The following is a 10,949-nucleotide window of genomic DNA, read 5'->3' on the forward strand; positions in this document are numbered from 1 at the left end:
CAGTAATGGTGCTGGAATAATGATAAAAAAAAATCTCCCTAAAATAGGAGTAGAAGGTGGTTTCCTCAATCTGATAAAATACTAAAACACTACCACTAGCATCATATTTAATGATGAAAGACTGAATACTTTCTCCCATAAACTGAGAACAAAGAAAGTATGTCTGCAACACTCAACATAGTACTCGATGTCTTAGCCAAAAAATAAATAAATAAATAAAAATAAAAGGCTCACAGATTGGAAAAGGTAAAGTAAAAGTTTCCCTATATATAAATGATAAGTATGTCTACATAGACAATCCCAAGTAATATACAAAAACTTCCTAAAATGAATGAGTTTATTAATGTGGCAGTATTAAAGGTTAATACAAAAATAAATCATGTTTGTACGTTATTTTAAAGTTTTCAGAGGAAACTTGCGTAGTTAATGTTGGAATCCACATGAATAAAATGCTGATGGTTTATGAAGATATAACTTTTTAAATTAAACTTTTCTATTTTAAGAAAATTATAGGGCTTCCCTGGTGGTGCAGTGGTTGAGAATCTGCCTGCCGATGTTCATGCCCTGGTCTGGGAAGATCCCACATGCCGCAGAGCGGCTAGGCCCATAAGCCATGGCCACTGAGCCTGTGCGTCTGGAGCCTGTGCTCCACAACGTGAGAGGCCACAACAGTGAGAGTCATGCGTACTGCAAAAAAAAAAAAAAAAATTGTAGATTCACATGGAGTTGTAGAAATACAACAGAGAGGTCCTATTACCTAATATACTTTACCTAGATTCCCCCAATTCTCACATCTTACAATAGAATGTACAATATCACAAGTAAGATATTGACATGGATAAAATGCACCAATTTTATTCATATTTCCTTAGTTTTGTTTGTCCTCATATTTATCCACCTCTACATAATAGTCAAAATAAAAAAGTTAAATCATCATAAGGATATTTCATGTTGCCTTTTTCTAAACATGCTTACTTCCATCCTACACCCTGTCCTGCTCCTAATCACTGGCAACGACTAATTTTCTTCATTTCTAAAATGTTGTCATTTCAAGAATATTATATATGATAGTTACAGAATCACAGGAATTTGCAAAGATAGTACAAGATAGCCACAAGTACATTTTACTTAAATATCAAGCAAACCCACAAAATTAATGTTTTACAATTACATGTATAGTTCTATGCCATTTTTTACATGTGTAGATTTATGCAATCACTATTGCTGATTATGTTTGAGTTTTGTAAAAAAAAAATAAAAAATAAAAATTTGGAGGAGTGGGAAATATCCATGGAGAAAAACCCAATAAATATTTTAAAGTAAAAAGAAAAGAAAAAATTACCATGTTTGCAAACACAGCAGTTAATAATTGGAAACTATATTTTACACACAATATCATTTACAATAGCTCCCCAAGATGAAGTACTTAGGTATCAATCTCACAAACTATACACAGGAAACATAATGAAAAGTACAAAAAGATGATAAAATAAATATAACATAAATAAATACACATAAATACTGTGTCCATAGCTTGGAAGATTCAACCTAGTAAAAACTATTAATTCTCCTCAAACTGAGCTACAAGTTCAACTTGATTTCTATAAAAATAGGAGCAATTATGTACATATAGACAAGATAATTTTAAAATTTATAAGGGAAATATAGATCACTGGAATAGCTACAATTTTGAAAAAGAAGAATAAAGTTGGAAAAATCACACTACTTGATTTTAAACTTACTATATAGCTACAGTAGTCAAGACAGTATGATGTTGGCAGAGAGACAGACATACATATCAATGGAATGGAATATAGATGCCATAAATAGACCAACACAAATACACCTAATTGATTTTTGACAATACAAAAGCAACTAAATAGAGAAAAGATAGACTTTACAACAAGTGGTACTGGAACAATTGAACATCCGTAGGCAAAAAAAATAAACCTCTACCTAAACCTCATTTCTTTTACAAAATTAATTCAAACTAGATCATAGACCAAAATGTGAAAGGTAAAAGTGTAAAACTATTAGTAAAAATAAAACAAGATAAAATCTTTGGGGAGGAGGGTCAAGATGATAGAGTAGGAGGACGTGGGCTCACCTCCCCCCACACCCACACAAACACATCAAAAGTGCATCTGCATGTGGAAAAACATGCACAGAAAACTAAATGGAAACTGGAAAATCTGTTATACACCCAAAGCTACAAGAAAGATCTCCATATAACTGGGTAAGATGGGGGAAAAAAAAGGAATCAGGTCGTGATCTGCTCCCTAGGGAGGAATCTGTAAGGAAAAGAAGGTCCACGTGGATGGACAATTATCCTGGGGAGGGAGCATGTTGACTCACAATCTAGGCCTTTCAGTCCTGGAGTCTTACACAGAATACACAAGCCCCTTTGACTGCTGGGAAATCTGCTGAGACAGATAGAAGGTGTAGAGAAGCCTAGACTTTATTCGTGAGGACTACACACATGATGGCTTGCTAACAATTGGGGTGGAGAGAGCCTTCCACTTGAGGCTTGTATGACTATCAGTTACAGCAAGTAGCTGTAGTTATAGGTCAACATATGTGAAAACCAGGATAACCACAGATCAAAAACATATAATACATTCACGAAAACAAAAAGAACACAAGCATAATACAAAAGAAAATCATCAAACCACAAAAGGATAAAAAAAGAAGAAAGGAACAAAGAACTACAAAAACAACTGGACAACAAGGTTTAAAATTGCAATAAGTACATAACTATCAATAATTACTTTAAATGTCAATGGACGAAATGCTCCAATCAAAAGACATAGAGTGGCACATTGGATAAAAATTTAGAACTTAAAATATGCTGCTTATAAAAGACTCACTTCAGGGCAAAAGATACATACAGTCTGAAAGCAAGGATATGGAAAAATATATTTCATGAAAATGGGAATGATGAGAAATCAGGAATAACAATACTCAGACAAAATAGACTTTTAAAAAATGATCATAAAAAAGGCAAAAAAAGATATTGTATAATGATAAAGGGATCAATACAAGAGAATATTATACTATTTAGCATATACTCACCCTGTATAAGAGCACCTAAATACATAAAACAAATATTAACAAACATAAACGGAGGGGAGACCTTCAAGATGGTGGAGGACTAAGACGTGGAGATCACCTTCCTCCACACAAATACATCAGAAATACATCCATATGTGGAACACCTCCTACAGAACACCTACTGAACACTGGCAGAAGACCTCACACTTCCCAAAAGGCAAGAAACTCCCCATGTACCTGCGTAGGGCAAAAGAAAAAAGAAAAGACAGACAAACAAATAGGGACAGGACCTGCACCTCTGGGAGGGAGCTGTGAAGGAGGAAAAGTTTCCACACTCTAGGAAGCCCCTTCACTGGTGGAGACAGGGGTTTCTGGGATGGAAGCTTCGGAGCCATGGAGGAGAGTGCAGCAATAAGGGTGCAGAGGGCAAATTGGAGAGATTCCGACAGAGAGGATTGGTGCCGACCAGCACTCACCAGCCTGAGAGACTTGTCTGCTCACCTGATGGGGTGGGTGGTGGCTGGGAACTGAGGCTCTGGCTTCAGAAGTCAGATTCCAGGGAGAGAACTGGGGATGGCTGCGTGAGCACAGCCTGAAGGGGGCTAGTGCACTGCAGCTAGCAATGAGGGAGTCCAGGAAAAAGCCTAGAACTGCCTAAGAGGCAAGAGACCACATTTTGGGGTGCATTAGGAGAGGGAATTCAGAGCATTGCCTAACCGAGTTCTAGAGACCGGGGCAAGCCACGGCTATCAGCATGGACACCAGCGATGGGCACGAAAAAATAAGGCTGCTGCAGCCACCAAGAAACGTGTGTGCAAGCACAGGTCACTTATCCACACCTTCCTTCCAGGGAGCCTGTGCAGCCTGCGACTGCCAGGGTCCCGTGATCCAGGGACAACTTCACCGGGAGACAAAAGGTGCACCTCAGGCTCTTGCAATGTCACACCAGCCTCTGCTGACACAGGCTCACCCCGCATTCCATACCACTCCCTCCTCCTGGTGTGAGTGAGCTAGAACCCCCCAATCAACAGCTACTTTAATCCCGTCCCGTTGGGACAGGGAAAAGATGCCCACAGATGACATACATGCAGAGGTTGAGCTAAATCCAAAGCTGAATCCCAGGAGCTGTGTGAACAAAGAAGAGAAAGGGAAATTTCTCCCAGCAACATCAGGAGCAATGGATTAAATCTCCATAATCAACTTGATGTACCCTGCATCTGTGGAACACCTGAATAGACAATGAATCATCCCAAACTTGAGGCAGTGGATTTTGGGAGCATCTGTAGACTTGGGATTTGCTTTCTGCACCTAAATTGTTTCTGATTTTATGTTTATCTTACTTTGTTATTTACAGTTTATTATCATTGGTAGATTTGTTTATTGATTTAGTTGTTCTCTTCCTTTTTTTAATATATAGATAATTTTTTTCCCTTTTCTCTATTTGTTAGTGTGTATATATATGCTACTTTGTGTAATTTTTGTCTGTATAGTTTTGCTTTTACCATTTGCCCTAGGGTTCTCTCTGTCTATTTTCTTTCTTTTTTTTTTTTCTTTTTTTAGTATGGCTTTTAGCACTTGTTATTATTGGTGGATTTGATTTTTAGTTTGGTTGCTCTCTTCTTTCTTTCTTTCATTTTTTTCCTTTTATTATTACTTTAATTTTTTTTATTTTTAATCATTTTTATGTTTTTTTACTTTAATACCTTTTATTTTTTCTTTCTTCCTTTTTTTATCTCTTTTCTTTTGAGACATGTGGCTGACAGGGCCTTTGTGTTCCAGCCGGGTGTCAGGCCTGTGCGTCTGAGGTGGGAGAGCTCAGTTCAGGACATTGGTCTACCAGAGACCTCCCAGCTCCATGTAATATCAAATGATGAAAGCTGTCCCAGAGGTCCCCATCTCAATGCTAAGACCCAGCTCCACTCAACGACCAGTGCTGGACACCACATGCTAAACAACTAACAAGACAGGAACACAAACCCATCCATTAGCAGGGAGGCTGCCTAACATCATAGTAATGTCACAGACAGCCCAAAACACACCACAGGATGTGGTCCTGCCCACCAGAAAGACAATATCCAGCCTCATCCACCAGAACACAGGCACCATTCCCCTCCACCAGGAACTCTACGCAACCCACTGAACCAACCTTAGACACTGGGGGCAGACACCAAAAACAACAGGAACTATGAAACTGCAGCCTGTGAAAAGGAGACCCCAAACACAGTAAGTTAACTAAAATGAGAAGACAGAGAAACACACACAGCAGATGAAGGAGCAAGGAAAAAACCCAGAAAACTGAACAAATGAAGAGGAAATAGGTAGTCTACCTGAAAAAGAATTCAGAGTAATGATAGTAAAGATGATCCAAAATCTTGGCAATAGAAAGGAGAAAATACAAGAAAGGTTTAACAAGGACCTAAAAGAACTAAAGAGCAAACAAACAATGTTGAACAACAAAATGAATGAAATTAAAAATTCTCTAGAAGGAATTAATATCAGAATAACTGAGGCAGAAGAACGGATAAGAGACCTGGAAGATAAAAGAGTGGAAATAACTACCAGACAGCTGAATAAAGAAAAAAGAATCAAAAGATTTGAGGACAGTCTCAGAGACTCTGGGACAACATTAAATACACCAACATTCGAATTATAGGGGTCCCAAAAGATGAAGAGAAAAAGAAAGGGACTAAGAAAATATTTGAAGAGATTATAGTTGAAAACTTCCCTAATATGGGAAAAGAAATAGTCAATCAAGTCTAATAAGTGTAGAGAGTCCCATACAGGATAAACCCAAGGAGAAACGCGCCAAGACACATATTAATCAAACTAACAAAAGTTAAATACAAAGAAAAAATATTAAAAGCAGCAAGGAAAAAACAACAAATAACATACAAGGGAATCCCCATAAGGTTAACAGCTGATCTTTCAGCAGAAACTCTGCAAGCCAGAAGGGAGTGGCAGGACGTATTTAAAGTGATGAAAGGGAGAAACCTACAACCAAGATTACTCTACCCAGCAAGGATCTCATTCAGATATGACAGAGAAATTAAAACCTTTACAGAAAAGCAAAAGCTAAGAGAATTCAGCACCACCAAACCAGATTTACAACAAATGCTAAGGGAACTTCTCTAGGCAGGAAACACAAGAGAAAGAAAAGAGACCTACAATAACAAACCCCAAACAATTTAGAAAATGGGAATAGGAACATGCATATCGATAATTACCTTAAATGTAAATGAATTAAATGCTCCAACCAAAAGACACAGACTGGCTGAATGGAGACAAAAATAAGACCCATATATATACTGTCTACAAGAGACCCAGTTCAGACTTAGGGACACATACAGACTGAAAGAGAGGGGATGGAAAAGATATTCCATGCAAACTGAAATCAAAAGAAAGCTGGGGTAGCAATTCTCATGTCAGACAAAATAGACTTTAAAGTAAAGACTATTAGAAGAGACAAAGAAGGATACTACATAATGATCAAAGGATCAATCCAAGAAGATATAACCATTGTAAATATTTATGCATGCAACATAGAAGCACCTCAATACATAAGGCAAATGTCTAAAATAGACAAAAAAAATAAAAGTGAAAGCAACTATAACTGCAATTAACAGTGAAGTGATAAATGATCAAGATAAAAATTACACCAAAAATATAAAAATGTAAGGGAGGTGAGTAAAAGAGGTGGATCTTTTAGAATGTGTTTGAACTTTAAATGACCATGAGTTTAAAATAAGTGGATATAATTATAGGTCCACTTATATAAAACACATGGTAACCACAAATTAAAAACCCACAATAGATACACAGAAAGTAGAAGGAAAGGAACTGAAGCATGCTACTAAGGAAAATCATCAAACCACAAGGGAAGAAATGAAAGGAAAAACAAATGAATAGAGAAGGACTACAAAAACAAGTGGAAAACAAGTACTAAAATGTCAATAAGTACTTACCTATCAATAATTACTTCAATAGTCAATGGAAAAAATGCTCCAATCAACGACTTAGGGTGACTTACTTACTGCACTTGATCTTAGCCAAAAGGCCAAGAAGTGATGTGACTTACTTACTGGATTAAAAAAAAAAAAAACAAGACCCATCTATATACTGCTTACAAGTGACTCACTTCAGAGGTAAAAACACACAGAGAAAGAAAGTGCGGGGATAGAAAAATATTTCATGAAAATTGAAACAACAAGAAGAAAAATACTCATATCAAATGAAATAGATTTTAAAATAAAGTCAATAACAGAAGCCAAAGAAGGGATTTATATAATGATGAAGGGGTTAATACAATAATAGGATATTATACTCATTAACATACATGCACCCAATACAGGAGCAATTAAATATATAAAGCAAATATTAACAGACATAAAGGGAGAAATGGACAGTACCACAAAAATAGTAGGGGAGTTTAACACCCCACTTACAGCAATGGACAAATCATCCAGACAGAAAATCAACAAGGCAACAGTGGTCTTAAATGACACAATAAACCAATGAGACATAGAATATGTACAGGACATTCCTTCCAAAAACAGCAGAATATACATTCTTTTCAAGGGTACATGGAACATTCTCCAAGATAGGTGACATTCTAGGAAACAAAAAAAGGCACAAAAAATTTAAGAAGATAGAAATTATATCAAGAACTTTTCTAACCACAATGTATAAAACTAGAAATAAATTTCATCAAGAAAACAGAGAAAAGCAGAAACAGGTGGAGACTAAACAATATGCTACTAAAATAAAAATAAGTCAATGAAGAAATCAAAGATTAAATCAGAAAATACCACAAGACAGATGAAAATGGAAACAAGGTTTTTTTAAAAATCTATGAGATACAGAAAAAGCAGTTCTAAGAAGGAAGTTAATTACAATAAAGGCTTTTGTCAAAAAACAAGGAAAATATGAAATAAACAACATAATGTTCTATCTAAAGGAATTAGAAAAAGAAAAAAAAACAAAGCCCAAAGTCAGCAGAGAGAAGGAAATAATAAAGATCAGAGAGGAAATAAATAATATAGAGATCGAAAAAAACCATAGAAAACATCAATTAAACCAAGATCTGTTTATTTTTTAAAAAGATAAACAAAATTGAAAAACCTTTAGCCAGGCTAATCAAGAAGAAAAGAGCGAGGACCCAGAAAACAATAAAAAATGAAAAAGGAGAAATATCAACTTATACCACAGAGGTACAAAAATCATAAGAGAACACTATGAACAATTACACACCAAAAAATTGGACTACCTAGAAGAAATTTTTTAAAAAATCTAGAAACAAACAATCTGCTAAGAAAGAATCAGGAAGAAACAGGCAATCTGAACTGACTAATCAATAGCATTGAAATTGAATTTTTAGTAAAACAAAAACCTGCTGGTAAACAGAAGTCCAGGACCTGATGGCTTCACAGGAGAATTCTACCAAACATATAAAGAAGAGCTAACAGCTATCCTTTTCAAATTACTGCAAAAAATTACAGAGGAGGGACACACTCCCAAATCCATTTTTTTGAAGGCACTACTACCCTGATACCAAAACTAGACAAAGACACTATGAGAAAAGAATATTACAGGTCAATACCTGTGATGAATATAGATGCAAAAATCCTCAACAAATTATTAGCAAACTGAATTCACCAATACGTAAAAAGTATCACACACCATGGTCAAGTGGGATTTACTCCAGATATGAAATTTTATACACCACATTATCAAAAGGAAGAGTTCAACTCACATGATCATCTGAATAGATGCAGATAAATCATTTGAAAATAATTCAACAACCCTTCATAATAAAAACTCTCATCAAGGTTCATATAGAGGGAACACATCTCAATATAACAAAGGCTATTTATGACACATCCACAGCTAACATCATACTCAATGGTGAAAAGATGAAAGCCTTTCCTCTAAAATCAATAAGACAAGGATGCCCACTCTTGTTACTTCTAATTAACATAGTACTGGAAATTTTAGCCACAGCAATCAGACAAGTAAAAAATAAAAAGCATCAAAATTGGAAGGGAAGTAACAAAACTGTCACTTTGTGCAGATGACATGAAAATCTACATAGAAAACCCAAAAGTCCACCAAAAAGCTCTTGGAACTAATAAATGAATTCACTCAAGTTGCAAGATACAAAATTAATATATAAAATGTGTTGCTTTTTATAGATATAATAATGAACTATCAGAAAGAGAAAGCAAGAAAAAAATCCCATTTAAAATTTTATCAAAAAGAATAAAATATCTTGCAATAAACTTAACAAAGGAGGTGAAAGACCTATACTCTGAAAACTGTAAAACATTGATGAAGGAAATTGAAGATGGTACAAAGAAATGGAAAGAAATCCTGGGTTCATGGATTCAAAGAATTAATACTGTTAAAATGACAATATTAATCAAAGCAATCTACACATTTAATGTAATCCTTACCAAAATATCCATGACATTTTTCAGAAAACTAGAACCAATAATACAAAAATTTTTATGAAAACAGAAAATATCCCAATTTGCCAAAACAATCTTGAGAAAAAGGAACAGAGCTGGAGGTATCAAGCATTCAGACTATACTACAAAGTTACAGTAAAGAAAATAGCATGGTATTACCACAAAAATAGACATATAGATGAATGGAACAGAATACACCCACATGCCTAAGGTCAACTAATCTACAACAGAGGAGTCAATAATATGCAATGCAGAAAAGGGAGTATCTTCAATAGTGGTGCTGTGAAAACTGAACAGATTCACATAAAGAATGAGCTCAAAATATTCTCTAAAACTTTATACAAAAATAAACTGAAAATGGATTAAAGACCTAAATGTAAGACCTAAAATGATGAAACTCCTAGAAGAGAACATAGGCAGAACACTCTTTAACATAAATTGTAGCAATATTTTTTTGGATCTGTCTCCTCAGGCAAAGGAAAAAAAAGCAAAAATAAACAAGTGGAACCTAGTTAAACTTAAAAGCTTTTGCACAGCAAAGGAAACTACCAAAAAAATTACAAGACAACTTTCTGAACAACAGAAAATATTTGCACACGATATGATGGGTAAGTAGTTAATATCCAAACTATATATATCCTGAATAGACATTTTTTCCAAAGAAGACATATGGATGGCTAATGAGCTCATACAAAGGTGCTCAACATTGCTAATTATTAGAGAAATGCAAATTAAAATGACACTGAAATATCACCTCACACCTGTCAGAATGGCTATAGTCAAAAAGACTACAAATAAGTGCTGGCTAGGATGCAAAGGAAAAGGAACACTTGCACACTATTAGTGAGAATATAAACTGCTGCATCCACTATGGAAAACAATATGGAGGTTCCTCTAAAAAACTAAAAATAGAACTGTCATATCATCCAGCATTTCCACTGCTGAGTGTACATCCAAAAAAAAAAAAAGTGAAAACACTAACTCAAAAATATGCATGCACCCCAATGTTCATAGCAGCACAATTTACAATAGTCAAGATATGGAAGCAACCTAAGTATCCACCACAAAATGAACGGATAAAGAAGATATATATGAAGAGATTGGGAGGAAGACAGAGGAGGAGTAAGATGCAGAGATCACCTTCCTCCCCACAGATACATCAGAAATACATCTACACGTGCAACTGTTCCTACAGAACACCAACTGAATGCTGGCAGACCTCAGACTACCCAAAAGGCTAGAAACTCCCAATGTACCTGGGTAGGGCAAAAGAAAAAAACAGAGACAAAACAATAGGGACGGGACCTGCACCAGTGGGAGGGAGCTGTGAAGGTAGAAAGGTTTCCACACACTAGGAAGCCCCTTCACGGGCAGAGACTGCGGATGGTGGAGGGGGGAAGCTTCAGAGCCGCAGAGGAGAACACAGCAACCGGG

The 10,949-nt window shown here is 35.7% G+C and overlaps 1 pseudogene; it reads right to left on the reverse strand.

Moving 5' to 3' along the window:
* Positions 1-6,957: 6,957 nt before the first annotated feature.
* On the reverse strand, positions 6,958-7,117 carry LOC132482845 (U2 spliceosomal RNA; annotated as a pseudogene).
* Positions 7,118-10,949: the final 3,832 nt, after the last annotated feature.

This window comes from Mesoplodon densirostris, chromosome X, assembly GCF_025265405.1.
Source record: "Mesoplodon densirostris isolate mMesDen1 chromosome X, mMesDen1 primary haplotype, whole genome shotgun sequence".
In the NCBI taxonomy this organism is placed as follows: Eukaryota; Metazoa; Chordata; class Mammalia; order Artiodactyla; family Ziphiidae; genus Mesoplodon; species Mesoplodon densirostris.